Source organism: Schistocerca cancellata, chromosome 8 (assembly GCF_023864275.1).
Source record: "Schistocerca cancellata isolate TAMUIC-IGC-003103 chromosome 8, iqSchCanc2.1, whole genome shotgun sequence".
NCBI classification, from domain to species: Eukaryota; Metazoa; Arthropoda; class Insecta; order Orthoptera; family Acrididae; genus Schistocerca; species Schistocerca cancellata.
This window is the reverse complement of record NC_064633.1, coordinates 484164408-484180053: the sequence shown is the minus strand read 5'-3', so window position 1 is coordinate 484180053 and position 15646 is coordinate 484164408. Positions and strand designations below refer to the sequence as shown.

General features: G+C 43.2%; 2 pseudogenes; both read left to right on the top strand.

Moving 5' to 3' along the window:
* The first annotated feature begins 792 nt into the window (after positions 1-792).
* On the top strand, positions 793-910 carry LOC126095855 (5S ribosomal RNA; annotated as a pseudogene).
* A 6601-nt stretch (positions 911-7511) lies between these two features.
* LOC126095815 (5S ribosomal RNA) lies at positions 7512-7629 on the top strand (annotated as a pseudogene).
* The last annotated feature ends 8017 nt before the right edge of the window (positions 7630-15646 follow it).

Here is a 15646-nt window from a genome sequence, read left to right as displayed (position 1 = left end):
TGCACTACACTGGGCGAAAGAAGCGGCGACACGACAATGGGAGGTATCGCCTGACTTTTGGCATCTCAGTATGTAGTGACCATTGCTCACAGCAAGAACGAATGGCGCTTGGAGTCGTTGCGGGTAAGGAAAGTATATAAGCAGAGCAGAGGCGAATAGGGGTCATTCTAGCGTCGATACGAGTAGAAGGTTGGAAAACTTACGACGTAAGCGACTTTGGCAGAATGTAGATCGTTATGGTCCGGCACATGGGAACAGAATATGAGAAACGGCGAAGTTACTGTAGTGAGCACCCATGGGAAGTGGTTCGAGGGCAGTGAAGCCACGAATAGGTGACAAGGCGTTGAACGTCCACACTTTACCACAGAGCGTAGAGGACGGAGGCTTGCCTGCTGTGTAAAACAAGAGAGGTGGCGATCCGTGGCAGGTCTGACTGCTGCGTTTCTGAGCACAGCGTTCAGTATGCATTGTTCAATATGGGGATCCGCACCAGACGATCACTAAGTTACCCCACTTGCCCAATGACGTTGTCAGCTACAACAGTGGTGGGCACGGGATCATCGGAACTGGACTATGGATCAGCGGAGCGGTGTATCCTGGTGGATGAATCATGTTTCTTGCTGCACCACGTCGATGGTCGCATTCAGATACGCCGTCATCCAGGTAAACGCCTGCTCCAAACCTACCTGGTGCCACGGAAATAGGGTGGTGGGGTCAGTTTTATGCTATGGGGAACGTGTACCTGGGCTTTCGTTGGACCTGTGGTAATAATCGAAGGGCCCATGACTGTCTGTCAACGGTCTTGCCGCAGTGGATACACCGGTTCCCGTGAGATCACCGAAGTTAAGCGCTGTCGGGCTTGGTCAGCACTTGGATGGGTGACCATCCAGGCCGCCACGCGCCGTTGCCATTTTTCTGGGTGCACTCAGCCTCGTGATGCCAGTCGAGGAGCTACTCGACCGACTAGTAGCGGCTTCGGTCAAAGAAAACCATCATAACGACCGGGAGAGCGGTGTGCTGACCCCAAGCCCCTCTTATCTGCATCCTCCTCTGACGACGACACGGCGGTCGGTTGGTCCCGGTAGGCCACTTGTGGCCTGAAGACGGAGTGAGTGCCATGACTGTCTAGGCTACGAGGATATTATTTCGGACCATCTGTATCTCTTCATGTTTGATGTATTTTCTGACGGCGATGGCATCTTGCATCAGGATTACTGTCCGTGTCTTAACCCAGTGTCCTGTTACAGTAGCTTGAGGAGCACGATAATGAACCCACGCTGATGTCTTCGCCACCAAATGCGCACTTTTTTAACCCATCGGTTCCCAGATTCGCATCCACAAACCCCTGGCTCATAATTTACGGGACCAAGTGGACCAACACGTTACTGAGCAGGTGGTCATATTGTGTTGTCTCATCAGTTAAACACGAGGTATAGCGTACTTCTTCAGTACTTGTTATTTCAGGACTGCTTTTCCTTAGTTCTTACGCACCGAAGGCCGTCTTCTTGAAGCACATACACCATTATCGGCTCTCAGACACTCACCAAGCCCACACTCGTCTATCTGAGTTGCATATGATGTGCAATGGCGCGTTTTCTACACTCTAAGAAACGTCACACATTCTTTCGTGTGCTACGTGACTTCCGACAGGCTCTACGGACCGCTCTTTCTCAGACTTCCGTTCCCGAATTGGAACGGAAGTCTTCTGCCGCAGTTGCACAAGATGACTGGTACGTGCAAGAAGCTTTAGAGTTCGACGGTTTCCGTGAGCTAATTTCTTCGGGCAATTAGAACGATGATTGGATTTGTGCCTCTACATTTAATAGCTTCCGACCAGTCACACTGATTTACATGCAAATTGCTAGGCTTAATACCTATGTCCACTTACTTTCGAACGTCTAGTAGTAATTACATTTTTCATTAAGTTACCACTTTATGACACTTAAATTTCTAGATGTGGATCTGCCTGTTTTCCCACCAGTAGAGAGAGTAAAGAGCAATGCCAGTGTGATAATTAGTTACCGTAGTGTGTAGCTATGGATTTTCATACAACTATTTTTCACCGTTCATAAAACAGCTATCTAATTCAAATGACCCCTGTCCGTTGCAACGGCTATTTCGTTTAAAACGCCTCCTCCTTCGTTTCCACGAACGCATAGGTAAACTCTAGTACTCATCGAATTTCAGCAGCGAACCGTACGGGAGATGCGTTGAGCACGGAAAAGTTTACTGTTAAAATTCCGAGAGCGCGCTTTCTAGGAAGAAACAGGAAACACGCTTTCTCTCACATGGATGCCGCTAAATTACCACGATGTCAAAAACTGAGGGAAAACAACTGTGGAGGAAGGAGTCATGCTGGAAGAAGGACTCAGACAGCTTGTCATAGGGTCAGTGGAAAGCAGTTGCTACAAAAAAGGAGATGGTGATGAACGAGCAGCGTGTGATACCAACACTGCAAGAAAGGGAATATTTAATCAGTTCTGGAATATCGCCAAACACATATATAATCACTGTCACCATAATCTACATGTTAGAAGCTATTTTCCTTCCAGAGAAAGAAATACCAAGATATTACGCCACAACAACGAAACCAAATAGATGGTAAAATATTTCAATATTACGTTATACTGAGTGATTTGTATCATACAATAAATAATAGGTATTATGCTCCCCTGCCCTTTCTAATGGCACAGACTAACAAGGAAATTAATTATTTTGAATATTATCGCAGGTAAGATAGTTTCTGAACTAATGGATAAGGCTGCAGGTTCGTTTTGAATTGTTGCCTCATATAAATGCAGTTCGACGTAAGGTCTCCACTTAAATATGTTGCTTGTACTTGAACATGTTTATTTTCTAATACAATGCTTCTCAGGCCAAATATCACACTGCAGCGAAGTGTCATATCTATTATACACATATTCTTTGGATTTACATCCAGTGTTTACATTCTGTAAGTATGAGATCAAGAACAGTTAAATATTGTATATATTTGTGAGTATACCTGATAATGTATATTATGGGAATGGATTTGCTATGGATACCATGATACAGTGCACTGTAAGTACCTAAAACGAAAGAACATTTCCGTTCCACACACGTTTCGTTACCGAATACTAAATTTTCGTAATTTTTGGCAGCTCCATCAACGCAGCGTCCATCTACACTTGGTCCACGATATAATGTTCTTGTAACACCTCCATGTGAAGATGAGCTTTCTGTGGCTCGAAAACTAGTTAATGGTACAATAAATCGTATATAAGATCCAGAAAAGCGACTGGCTGCATATTTATACGCAGGTAAATTGCCAAAGGTCTAATACGTATGTTCTTTAAAACCTTGAATTATTATAACTAACATATTTTGTAACCTGTAAGCAATGTAATAAGAACACTATACGCGATATTATGATATAACAATTTGCACTGTTAAGGAATCACTGTCCAAACCCAGAGGCAACGCAAATTTTCTATTACTTCGTCAGATATATGTTACAACGTGTATCATCTTTGTGGTAAGTTCGATATGGTGTGGAGATGTTAGGATTTTTATAAAAGATACGGTTACTTAATGGAAATATGGGTTTTTACTTAAATCACAACGTACTACAAAATTACATAAATGCTACCCAACCACACACATACATTCTCTAGTTAAGAAATTTATCTGTTGCGTAAGGGTGGACAACCATCAATGGCTTCAATTGAATTTACATCTCTGTGATTCCATTGCTTCTTAGGCAGTCAGTTTCTACTTCGATGAAAACAGTTGAGGATATTGTCAAAAGATATTTTTTTTCGACAGAGAATTAATGCGACAAGTACACAGAGAAAATTTAGTACTACACTATTATAACTTTGTTTTTAAAACTGTTGTTTGTATCAGTGAGACAGAAATCTATAACCAACCACAGTATTTCTCAATAAATAAGTCTTTCTCCATAAACTAGAACGACTCCAGGCCCAAATATGATCAGAAGGCAGAGAAAACTTTTCTTATGGAAAAATAAATCATTCATTCAAAAATAGTGTGGTTGCTTGCAATTTTCCGCTGATATTTTCAAATCAGCCGCCGCTTTCTCAAGCCATTATGGATACAATAATATTTTCGTTGTCTACAACGATCTGTAACTCACAAAGCACATGGGCTAATATGTTTGTGGGTGAAAACTTTGCGCTTTTCAGTATAAGAACAAGGTTAAATTGTGAAAAGTGCCCCTAATGCAGTCAATGGGTATAATGGTTTGACTCATCAGTAGATGTGACAGTATATCTACATACTTAGAAATTTTGATTGCTGTTGTAGGTCAGCGTTAGTATCAGGCGTATGTCAGCATGAATGGTAGTTATTTGGTGAGAGGGGAGGGGGGAGATCATAGTTTGCCAAAACAGGTAAGTGTATGTCTATATGAGGGATGGTACAAGTCGTTGGCGATGGTGCTATATCGGGACACTTCGTCCTTTCTCACAGCAACCAGTGTTACTGCAGCATCCAGTAGGTGGCCTACATGGTAAGACACAGGGACCACCTTTGCAGGTGACAGCCAGAGAGCTTCACGTGCTGACTTGGCCAGTAGGTGGCACCCAGATCACCACAAGAGGCCGTTGGCTTCGCAGACCTATTTGCTTCCATGGGACCAAGTGGCCGAAAATAGGTCTGGCAGTATCCTAGTGGAACCAACTTATTTAGACTGACACCTTTGCAGTGCCACGTCAGTTCAGTCATAGTGAGATTCCTGGGACAGACTCCGACTGTACTAGTACTTCATCAATCAGAGTCTCACTTAGGAACCACTGAGCCAGCAGTTCTTTGACACCCATCTACCTGTTGGAAGCCGCTGCATTGTTGAAAAGCCTCTGCTTGTGTCGAATCTTGCTGAGACGTGGCCTCTTCTGCATGGACAGTTGCTGTGTTGCGTCAGTGAATCTTTTATTCATTTGCGAATCCAGAACTTAATTTTGCTATGCAATTTGGCCTTCTGGCAATCGAATCGATATTGTGACTTTTAGTGACAACCAGACTCAAACGCAGTCATTTTTTGGATGTAACACTAGCTCGTAGAGGGAGACCTAAGGTCATGTGCATATTAATGAACTCTATACTCAGTGTTTACCTGAGCATTACTTCTTGGGTGGCCATCAGCGAAGTACTTATCGAAAGGGTCAGCTTAGGTTGGCTCAAGTGGTACATATATGAGAGGCAGTCATTAATTACCAATTATCACCTCTAACAATGAAGCTATGACCATGAAACTAGGTAAAAGTTAGTCATTCTCTACATGTTCGAACTGAAATGAGATACATTTTTTCCAACGATGTATGAATTGTATGAGGAAATGCTTTTAGAAATCTGAGTTCAGATCCTGGAACTGACTGCCATGCAGTTGTTTCTTTATCTAAGGAAAGGGGGAAGAGTCGCTGGGTTCCATGTCAAGACACTAAGGAAGGGTGAGAAAAAATTTCCTAGGTCAAAGTAGCAAGCATGTGTGACAGAATCCAACACAGAGTGAGGTGGAGCGTTGTTGTTAAGCAATAGACACTCGCTTGGACAGTATCCGGCGATGCTTCGTCTTGACATCCTTCCGTAACCTCCTCACGAGATTCCGGGAGTATTACCTTGTAACTGTTCGCCCGTTACGAGCGTTATCTGATAGTGCCACACACTAAGGCAGTCCTCAAAATTACTCAGAATAACTTTGCCCGATGACGGTTGGGTCTTCGCCTTTTTTGGCGGTAGTGAATCCGCATGTGTCCAGTGCTTGCTTTGCTACTTTGTCTCGGGCTGATAGTATCACTTTCAGAACTCGCCCGTGATGATTAGGCGGCTGAAGACTTTATCTAGACTAGCCTGACGCAGTTTTTAACATTTCCGATTCTGCCTTGGCGGGCGGGCGCTTCTGAAACTCAGTGGGCAGTGACCTTTGTCATGTTCAAAGTACCGTGCGAAATATTTAAAACTGATCCGTTAACGACTTTCACACTTTCGACAATCGCTTCGATTGTGCTACACCGGGTTTCGAGCACCACGACCTCCAGTTCTCGCGCGGTTCTCTATTTTTCACACGCAGATGGCCGGCGACTGCGTTCTTCGTCGCGTTTGACAACTACGCCTGTGCCACCTTACCATTGTGTTACACGATAGTACATTGTTACCAGACGCTTTCGCCTCTGAGTTTGGACTGTTCCAGTGTTGTTTCTGTTCAGATACAGGAAACTAATTACCATGCAATACTCCATTTCATTAATGGGTTGTTCTATTGTGCTATGGCTTTTCTAGCAGAACCCTACGGTATTATGGTGCGGGGATTACAAAGGATGCCAGCACTTCAGACATTTACCTGCAGACAAACAAAAAATTAATAATGTAACCTTATTTTTTCGATGATATAATTAAAGATGAGGTAGACACAGATCAGCGTGAGGTGCAGGCATAGCGCTATAGCCTGGACAATGGATAGGCAGAAGTGTCATGGCCTACGACAACAGCTGCCTGTGTTAACGTAGGAGAAACTGAGAGGCGAAATCAGAAACGCTAGTTGACGCAGTGTGCATACAGTCTAAATACAGATGCAATTACGCTGTGATCAATGGGGTCCAATTTCTTCCTTACAATAGATTGTATGGTCATGATGAGGTGTATGGCAACACATTTGTATCAAGTGTGCTGTAAGTTCGGGACTGCTAACTCGCGTTCGTGTGATTTCATAGCTTAGCTTGTATACTATGCGTGGGAATGCTGAAGGAGGACTTTTGAGAAGTGGGTCCCCCACTCCAGCTATGTGGAAGAAGCAACACTCAGCCCACTAGTACCAAACTCCATACAAGGTGGCAACTGTTATTAATCATCTGTACCATACAAGGCGAAGAATCTTTGCTCGCATCCATACACGAAGAGAGTCTAGTACAAGTCTGCTAGTTCCGTGATACTTTCCGAAATCTGTTACGCGCGATTGACCGGCTGTTCCTGACACAGGAGAAAATGGGCAACAGATAACCTAACCTATAAAATCTCACGTTTTCTTGAATACAAAGACTCTAGGCGTCAGTCACACGGAAGCTGAACCTGTGACAGTCGATCTGCGATGCAGAACTTCGCATTCTCACGTCTCTCCTCTCCACAGTTAGCACTTGTAGTAACTTTACCTCTCGTACGACTTCAATCTTTGGTACCTTTCCAGTGCACCACCTGTGTGCTTCTTGTGTAGTTGCTTAACGATAGATAATACGTACCGTTAAATGTCAGTGTTGGTTCCTTCGAATTTCTTTTCCCTGAAGGTACCTTTCATATCCGAGTCCAATACAAGTTTCTCTCCACTAGACACTTACCTACCTCAATTTTCAGGATTACCTTTACAGGAGACAGGTGCGACTTGTTTTACAGCAGGTCAGCAGGCTGTAATACAGTTACTCAGCATTCGAAGAGTTCGGCGCCTGTGCTAGATGTAGAGTAATGTGGCCTATCTAAGGAAGAGAGAACATGAACAGTTTTTGAAAGAAGTATATTCATACAAGGGCAACGGCCTTGCCACAGTGGATATACCGGTTCCCGTCAGATCACCGATGTTAAGCGCTGTCGGGCGTGGCCGGCACTTGGATGGGTGACCATCCGGGCCGCCATGCGCTGTTGCCATTTTTCGGGGGGCACTCAGTCTTGTGATGCCAATTGAGGAGCTACTCGACCGAATAGTAGCGGCTCCGGTCAAAGAAAACCATCATAGCGACCAGGAGAGCGGTGTGCTGACCACACGCCCCTCCTATTCGAATCCTCAGCTGAGGATGACACGGCGGTCGGATGGTCCCGATGGGCCACTCGTGGCCTGAAGACGGATTGTATATTCATACAACTTTCGTCACTATGTTGTAGCATTACATTCAACAAACATTTCTAGAAATGCGTGTAAGTGTGAGATCAATACATAGATACATGCACAGTATGCAGAAGTTAGCATGGTGTGTAGGGAGAGAAGGATTCTAGTCCGATGGCTCAACCTGTGTTGGAAGGAGCTTCTCACATAAGAAGCTGAAGGAGTACAAATGAACTAACTAAACAAATCTTCTAAATAAACGTGACGTAGAACATGAGAATAAAATCGAAGACATTCGAGGAAAGACAGATATCTACCGACAATTGTTCTTCCTGTGCAGTTGTTGTTATTCTGGTCTTCTGTCCGAAGATTGGATTGCTGCTCTCCATGGTACTCTATACTGTGGAATCCTCTTGATCTCCGGGTAATTACTGCAACATACGTCATTCTGAATCTCGTTACTGTATTCATCTTCTGATCTCCGTCAACGATTATGACCCTCCCCACCCACCCGCCCCCACTCTTCCCTCCGGTACTAAGTTGGTGATCCCTTGATGTTGCAGGATGCATCCTACCAACCGATCCCTTCTTCTAGTTAGGTTGTACCACAAATTTCTTTTCTCCCCAATTCTGTTCAGTGCCTCCTCAGTAGTTACGTTATCGACCTATCTAATCTTTAGCATTCTTCTGTTGCACCACATTTCAAAAACTTCTATTCTCTTCTCGTCTGAACTGTTTATCGCCCATGTCTCGCTTCCATACATGGCTACACTCTGCAGAAATACTTTCAGAAAAGACTTCCTGACACATAAATCTATACTCGATGTTAATAAATTTCTTTTCTTCAGAAACGCTTTTCTTGCCATTGCCAGTCTACATTTTACCCATATCCTCTCTACTTCGACTATCATCAGTTACTTTGCTGTCCAAATAGCAAAACTCATCTAGTCTAAATGTTTCGTTTCCTAATCTAATTCCCTCAGCATCACCTTATTTAATTCCACTACATTTCATTATCGACGTTTTGCTTTTGCTGATGATCATCTTATGTTCTCCTTTCAAGACACTATCCATTCCGTTCAACTGCCCTTCCAAGTCCTTTGTTGTCTCTGACGGATTTGAAGTGTCATCGGTAAACCACCAAGGTTTTATTTCTTCACCTTGAGCTTTAACTGCCACACCAAATTTTTATTTTGTTTCCCTTACTGCTTGCTCAGTACACAGACTGAATGACATCGGGGATAGACTACAACCCTGTCTCACTCCCTTGTGAACCACTACTTCCTTTCGTGCCCCTCGACTCTTATACGTAACTGCAGTCTGGTTTCTGTACAAATAGCAAATAGCCTTTCGCTCCCTACATTTTATCGCTGCCACTTTAAGAATTTGAAAGAGAGTATTCCAGTCAACATTGTCAAAAGCTTTCTCTAAGTCTACAAATCCTATAAACGTTGGTTTACCTTTATTTAACCTATCTTTTATGAGAAGTCGTTTGGTCAGTATTGCCTCACGTGTTCCCAAATTTCTCCGGAATCGAAACTGATCTTGCCTGAGGTTGGCTTGTACAAGTTTTTCATTCTTCTGTAAAGAATTCATGTTTGTATTTTGCAACGATTACTTATTAAACTGATATCTCGGTACTATTCACACCTGCCTGCATCTGCTTTCTTTGAAATTGAAATTATTATATTCTTATTGAACTCTTAGGGTATTTCGCCTGTCTCATACATCTTGTTCACGAGATGAAAGAGTTTTTTCATGATTGGCTCTCCCAAGGCTATCACAATTCTAACGGAATGTTGTCAACTCGAGGGGCCTTGTTATGACTTAGGTCTTTCAGTGCTCTGTCAAATTCTTCTCGCAATATCATATCTCCCATCTTAGCTTCATCTACGTCCCCTTCTATTTCCGTAACATTGCCCTCAAAAACAACTACCTTGTATAGACCCTTATATACTCCATCCAAATTTCTCTTTCCCTTCTTTGCTTACCGGCTTCCCATTTGCGCTCTTGATATTCGTACTGGTAGTTCTCTTTTCTACAAAGGTCTCTTTAATTTTCCTGTACGCAGCATCTATCTTACCCCTATTGATATATGCTTCTACACCCTTGCATTTCTCATCAAACCATTGCTGCTTAGCCATTTTGCAGTTCCTGTCAATCTCATTTTTTAGGCTTTTCTATTCCCTTTCGTCTGCTTCATTTATTGCATTTTTATATTTTCTTCTTTCATCGATTAAATTCAGTATCTTTTGTGTTACCCAATGATTTCTAAGAGCCCTTGTCTTTTTACCTACTTTGCATTATTCTGAGAGACAGAAAAAGACCAAGACGGTAGGTATAAGCTATCGGACAACATGCAACTGCAATATGGACACATGCGGATGATGAGCTGCGACATAAACGTATGCAAATCACTTTTTATAGTTTATCTCTAACGAGACAGACCATGAGCAACGTATTGCCCCTATATGCTGTACACTTAATAAATAATACTATATAAATTCCTGGCATATTATGGGTTCGAGATGTGTGGTTGCTTTTTAAATTTTCTTTGGCCGTTGCGACTAGGTGACAAACGCGCACCTATCGCGTCAACCAATAACTCGTCATACTGACAAAACAGTTTAAATAAATGTAGCCAGGATTGTGAGTGTTGATAAGTTTAAATAATGTGCAGAACTCATAGGGTTTGTAGTGTGAATAAATAAAATTTATTAATGTCTTTAAGTTTCTGAATTTAGTCTATGACAAAAAGAAATGTTTCTAACAGGAGTCACTAACGGCAGCACAGAACTTAAGCGATAGACACTAAGTACTAACAGCTAGCTATCGAAACATTAATGTAAAGTGCACTACCTGAATTCAAATACTAAAGTATCGACCAGGCTAACCGACCAAAAATACAAAATTCACTAATAGCTTAACTCGCGGAAATTACAAGTCCAGCTGCCATCCCCTTGCGAAAATACAAGTTCACTGCTTGCTCTCGAAAAATCAGAGTACCACCTAAGTTAGCAAGTGACAATTACCAAGTTCGATACTTAGTCACACATTAAAAAAAATTGAGGTTTTCCAATGGGCTGACAAGAGATTACACTAAGACAAAAAAAGAAAAAAATCTCACCGCGAAGGAATTATCAAAATAGGACAGAAATTGGTAGATGTGATATACATATACAGACAAACAAATTAGAGGAAGAGCTTCACAAGTTGAGCAAGTCAATAATGCGTTGGTCCACCTCTGGCCCTTATGCAACCAGTTATTCGGCTTGGCATTAATTGATAGAGTCACTGGATGTCCTCCTGAGGGATGTCATGCCAAACTATATCCAGTTGGTGCGTTATATCGTCAAAATCCCGAGCTGGCTGGAGAAGCCTGCCCATTATACCCTAAACGTTCTCAACTGGAGAGATCTCCGGGTACCTTGCGGGCGAAGGTATTGTTTGTCAAGCACGTAAACAAGAAGTACGAACTTTCGCCGTATCGAGAGGGCATTATCTTCCTTTACATGTTAGCGCAAGATGGCTTGCAACGAAGGCCAACAAAACGGGTCGTAGAATATCGTCGACGTTCCGCTGTGCGGAAGATGACAACCAAAGGGGTGGTGTTACGAAAGGAAATGTCACCCCAGACGATCACGACTGGTTGTCGGACCATATGACGGGCGACAGACGGTTTGGTATACCACTGCTGTCCGAGACGTCTCCTTACACGTCTTCGCTGGTGATCGGGCTCAGTTCCAAGCGGGACTCATCACCGAAGACAATCCTACTCCAGTCAAAGAGATCCATGTCGAACTGCCCGACAGCACTGCAAAGGAGCTCATTGGTTTACAGAGGTCAGTGGTAGTCGGCGGAAGAGGCGCCGTGCGCTCAGCTCCTTTCGTGAGCTATTAATGATCCATGCGGCCACTAAAACACCAGCTGGACGACATCTACATCTACATCTACATCTATACTCCGCGAGCCACCTTACGGTGTGTGGCGGAGGGTACTTATTGTACCACTATCTGATCCCCCCTTCCCTGTTCCATTCACGAATTGTGCGTGGGAAGAACGACTGCTTGTAAGTCTCCGTATTTGCTCTAATTTCTCGGATCTTTTCGTTGTGATCATTACGCGAGATATATGTGGGCGGTAGTAATATGTTGCCCATCTCTTCCCGGAATGTGCTCTCTCGTAATTTCGATAATAAACCTCTCCGTATTGCGTAACGCCTTTCTTGAAGTGTCCGCCACTGGAGCTTTGTCAGCATCTCCGTAACGCTCTCGCGCTGACTAAATGTCCCCATGACGAATCGCGCTGCTTTTCGCTGGATCATGTCTATCTCTCCTATTAATCCAACCTGGTAAGGGTCCCATACTGATGAGCAATACTCAAGAATCGGACGAACAAGCGTTTTGTAAGCTACTTCTTTCGTCGATGAGTCACATTTTCTTAGAATTCTTCCTATGAATCTCAACCTGGCGCCTGGTTTTCCCACTATTTGTTTTATGTGATCATTCCACTTCAGATCGCTCCGGATAGTAACTCCTAAGTATTTTACGGTCGTTACCGCTTCCAATGATTTACCACCTATGGCATAATCGTACTGGAATGGATTTCTGCCCCTATGTATGCGCATTATATTACATTTATCTACGTTTAGGGAAAGCTGCCAGCTGTCGCACCATGCATTAATCCTCTGCAGGTCTTCCTGGAGTACGTACGAGTCTTCTGATGTTGCTACTTTCTTGTAGACAACCGTGTCATCTGCAAATAGCCTCACGGAGCTACCGATGTTGTCAACTAAGTCATTTATGTATATTGTAAACAATAAAGGTCCTATCACGCTTCCTTGCGGTACTCCCGAAATTACCTCTACATCTGCAGATTTTGAACCGTTAAGAATGACATGTTGTGTTCTTTCTTCTAGGAAATCCTGAATCCAATCACAAACCTGGTCCGATATTCCGTAAGCTCGTATTTTTTTCACTAAACGTAAGTGCGGAACCGTATCAAATGCCTTCCTGAAGTCCAGGAATACGGCATCAATCTGCTCGCCAGTGTCTACGGCACTGTGAATTTCTTGGGCAAATAGGGCGAGCTGAGTTTCACATGATCTCTGTTTGCGGAATCCATGTTGGTTATGATGAAGGAGATTTGTATTATCTAAGAACGTCATAATACGAGAACACAAAACATGTTCCATTATTCTACAACAGATTGACGTAAGCGAAATAGGCCTATAATTATTCGCATCTGATTTATGACCCTTCTTGAAAATGGGAACGACCTGCGCTTTCTTCCAGTCGCTAGGTACTTTACGTTCTTCCAGCGATCTACGATAAATTGCTGATAGAAAGGGGGCAAGTTCTTTAGCATAATCACTGTAGAATCTTAAGGGTATCTCGTCTGGTCCGGATGCTTTTCCGCTACTAAGTGATAGCAGTTGTTTTTCAATTCCGATATCGTTTATTTCAATATTTTCCATTTTGGCGTCCGTGCGACGGCTGAAGTCAGGGACCGTGTTACGATTTTCCGCAGTGAAACAGTTTCGGAACACTGAATTCAGTATTTCTGCCTTTCTTCGGTCGTCCTCTGTTTCGGTGCCATCGTGGTCAACGAGTGACTGAATAGGGGATTTAGATCCGCTTACCGATTTTACATATGACCAAAACTTTTTAGGGTTCTTGTTTAGATTGTTTGCCAATGTTTTATGTTCGAATTCGTTGAATGCTTCTCTCATTGCTCTCTTTACGCTCTTTTTCGCTTCGTTCAGCTTTTCCTTATTAGCTATGATTCGACTACTCTTAAACCTATGATGAAGCTTTCTTTGTTTCCGTAGTATCTTTCGTACATGATTGTTATACCACGGTGGATCTTTCCCCTCGCTTTGGACCTTAGTCGGTACGAACTTATCTAAGGCGTAGTGGACGATGTTTCTGAATTTTTTCCATTTTTGTTCCACATCCTCTTCCTCAGAAATGAACGTTTGATGGTGGTCACTCAGATATTCTGCGATTTGTGCCCTATCACTCTTGTTAAGCAAATATATGTTCCTTCCTTTCTTGGCATTTCTTATTACACTTGTAGTCATTGATGCAACCACTGACTTATGATCACTGATACCCTCTTCTACATTCACGGAGTCGAAAAGTTCCGGTCTATTTGTTGCTATGAGGTCTAAAACGTTAGCTTCACGAGTTGGTTCTCTAACTATCTGCTCGAAGTAATTCTCGGACAAGGCAGTCAGGATAATGTCACAAGAGTCTCTGTTCCTGGCTCCAGTTCTGATTGTGTGACTATCCCATTCTATACCTGGTAGATTGAAGTCTCCCCCTATTACAATAGTATGATCACGAAACTTCTTCACGACGTTCTGCAGGTTCTCTCTGAGGCGCTCAACTACTACGGTTGCTGATGCAGGTGGTCTATAGAAGCATCCGACTATCATATCTGACCCACCTTTGATACTTAGCTTAACCCAGATTATTTCACATTCGGATTCGCTAATAACTTCACTGGATATTATTGAATTCTTTACTGCTATAAATACTCCTCCACCATTGGCGTTTATCCTATCCTTGCGGTATATATTCCATTCTGTGTCTAGGATTTCGTTACTGTTCACTTCCGGTTTTAACCAACTTTCCGTTCCTAATACTATAAGCGCACTATTTCCTTCAATAAGAGATACTAATTCAGGAACCTTGCCCTGGATACTCCTGCAGTTTACCAATATTACGTTAACTTTTCCTGTTTTTGGTCTCTGAGGACGGACGTTCTTTATCAACGATGATAATGTCCTCTCTGGTAAGCCGTCAGGTATTTTATCGTTTCGCCCAAGGGGGGGGGGGGGGTCCCTCTAAGCTAAAAAACCCCCGTGTGCACGCCACACGTACTCTGCTTCCGGTGTGTAGTGATAGATGATGATTCCGAGTCTCTGAGTGTCTCTCTGATGATTGCTAGGTCCTGACGTTCTGTTGTCTCTGTAGGTCGACCGATTCCTTCTTCACTTTGTATGCGGCCATGGTTCTCCCATCCTGCCATCAGCAGCTAATAGTAGCATCGCTCCTATCCAAATGTCGAGCGATTCTCCAGTTACTCTAACCGACTTCTTTGATCCAAACTGTGCCTCCTCTCTCAGACGCCGATATCTGCGTATATTGTTCATACGCTTGTCTATGAAGCATACATCCTGTCCAACTCAGTACACGGAATGAAATTCGCGAAGTCTACATGCCCTAGTAAAAATGTAAATGTCGTGTGATTAGGACCTCCCGTCGGGTAGACCGTTCGCCGGGTGCAAGTCTTTCGATTTGACGCCACTTCGGCGATTTGCGCGTCCAAGGGGATGAAATGATGATGATTAGGACAACAACACAACACCCAGTCCCTGAGCGGAGAAAATCTCCGACCCAGCCGGGTATCGAACCCGGGCCCTTAGGATTGACATTTTGTCGCGCTGACCACTCAACTACAGGGGGCTGACTTATGCCCTAATATCGACATATGTCCTATTTGCCATCCTTGTCAGCTGCGCGTTGAAATTGCGCTGCAGTGTCACACATTCATCCATCGGCAGCCAAAGTTTACAGTTTTGCATTTTTCGTCTATACCAATACGAATATCAATCGGCGACTAATTGTCATAATTCCTTCGTAGTGCGTATTTTTTTTCTTTTTTTCTGTTTTTCTTAATGTGTATTCCAAGTTCAGCACTATCCCTCACAAAATCAAATTCGAACTCTGATTAGCAACAGCTAACAATTTTTACACGAACTTTTCACCAATATTACACTCCGCACTGTTATATGCATGTTTCTCGAAGCGGCGGAATATTCTCACGAAATTTCAT